General features: G+C 56.2%; 1 pseudogene; it reads right to left on the bottom strand.

The window, feature by feature from the left end:
- Positions 1-192: 192 nt before the first annotated feature.
- On the bottom strand, positions 193-1,578 carry LOC117797831 (annotated as a pseudogene).
- Positions 1,579-2,023: the final 445 nt, after the last annotated feature.

Here is a 2,023-nt window from a genome sequence, read left to right as displayed (position 1 = left end):
ATGATCCCAGAGACTGGATCACGGGGAATCGCAATGATGATCCAGAGACTGGATCACAGGAAGGGAATTCCAACCCTAGGATGTTTGTTTCCACTGTGTGCGTCCCGCAGGAAATGTCAAACCCCCTCTCGGGACATAATGCCAAGGGGGATGGACGCCTAGTCCAGGCCTGTGAATCCCGTGTGTGTGACCTAGAATTCACCCCACCCAACAGCAGACGTGAGAGAGGAATTACTCACGGAATACGCGGATTTGTCCTGTTCCTTGTTCCACTTGAGCATTTGTCCTCACGATTTGTAGGGTGTAGTTTCCTGTGTCGTTCAGGGTGACTCTCTGGAACAGCAGGGATCCATTGGGGTATATTGTCTCTCTGCCGCTGTGTGCAGGCCCTGGGGTAGCTACTTGTGTATCTACTGCATATGATATAATTTGATGACTGGACATTACAGTTTCCCCTCTGAACCAGTTACAGCCTCGAAGATCCCCAGGCCGACTGTGGGCTCGCAGGNACTGTGGACTCGCAGAAGAACGTCCTTCCCTTCGGCAGCATTGGGCGGCACTGATTCCACAGTGAGTTGGGCAGTGGTGGGCGGGTTCCAGAAGGTTAAGAGTGAGACTAGGAGGGAAGAGGGGAGACGGATCAGTATTTGCACCTATGTGTCGGGAGGGAAAGCTGGGGCCCTGGACTCAGAACAGGTTTAATCCCCAGCCTCGGGGTGTGTGTGTGAGTGTGTGTGTGTGTGTGTGAGTGTGAGTGTGTGTGTGTGACCACACTACTTCAGCGCCTCTTACTTCTTCAGAGTCGAACACTCTTCCTCACGTCTGTCACTCACTCCCTCCTGGCCCTCGGATACCTGCTCACACTCAGGGGGTCCTGGGGAGAGACCTGCCCTGACCGCCTCCTCTAAAGACCCTCTGTCTTCACGTTCTGACCTTTCCCTGCTCTGTTCCCTTCCTGGTGCTTGTCAGTACCTGACCTCACATTCTAGATGTCTCTGCATGTCTGTCTTCCTCCCCATAGATGTGAGCTCAGGGAGGACAGGGACTCATCTGATCTGTGTTGTACCCCAGTGGTCGGGCAGACTGCAGACACCCAGGGCTGAATGAATGTGTCCCTAGTATCCTCTGGGTCTGGCGTTTGTCTGTCAGGATCTAAGGCTGGTGGGAAGGGGCAGCGATTAGGGTCCCTGGTTGTTGGTATCATCAGTTTCCCAAATTCAGTCCTCAGTGATGAGTAACTTATGAAACAGCCCTTGGCTCACCACTTCCAGATCGTGAGATTTTCCCGTTGCTGAGCCGGCTCCCCAGTCCTTCCCTGCTCTCCTGTCCCCTCTCAGAGCCCTGTCCTCCACGGGAGACCCCAGCCAGCTTCTCTCCCCCATCCTTGCCCCCTCCCAGAAATCACCCCTCTCACCTGCCAGCAGGAGCTCCTGCCAGGGGACATGTCCTCCTCGGGGAGGGGCCGAGGGGGGCTCCATGGTGCCTGCTGCCCAGTGTTTCCCTCCCTCTGTGAGAAGAGCTTCTGCTCCAGAAATGCTCAGGAGCACTGCTGTCCTGGTTGTGTCAGCTCTGCTTGCCTTCCTTCATCTGTGCTGAGTGGCCTCTGGTGGAAGGAGTTCTGGGTGGGGTCATGTGGGCCAGGGGGCGGGGGCTCTGCCAGGTCCCCTCCCTTCCCCTCCCCTCCTTCCCAACTCCCTTGTCCCCTTCTTCCCCTTTCATTTCTGTCTCCATTGCGGATCCCTGGGAACTGCTGAGGCCTCTCCCTCTTCAGCTGTGATTTCCCACCATATGTGAGAGCTAACACGCCCTTGTTTGGACAAGCACAAGCCTGTGGCGTTGGGGTCCGGTGACCACACAGCTTGGGGGCACAGGGCAGGGTCAGTGCGAACACAGCCTTCTCTCCTCCCTGTTTGGCTTTCCCTTCAGAGCAGGAGCCTGGGGGCTGCCTCAGGAACTCTTGTCACAGGGATGTCACCCCTCTGTGCACTGGAGTCACCTGTGGAACTTTATCAAGACTGTGAAC

This window comes from Ailuropoda melanoleuca, unplaced genomic scaffold (assembly GCF_002007445.2).
Source record: "Ailuropoda melanoleuca isolate Jingjing unplaced genomic scaffold, ASM200744v2 unplaced-scaffold1501, whole genome shotgun sequence".
Classification (NCBI taxonomy): domain Eukaryota; kingdom Metazoa; phylum Chordata; class Mammalia; order Carnivora; family Ursidae; genus Ailuropoda; species Ailuropoda melanoleuca.
Note: the sequence above shows the minus strand (reverse complement) of the source record. Positions and strands in the feature narration are given on the sequence as shown.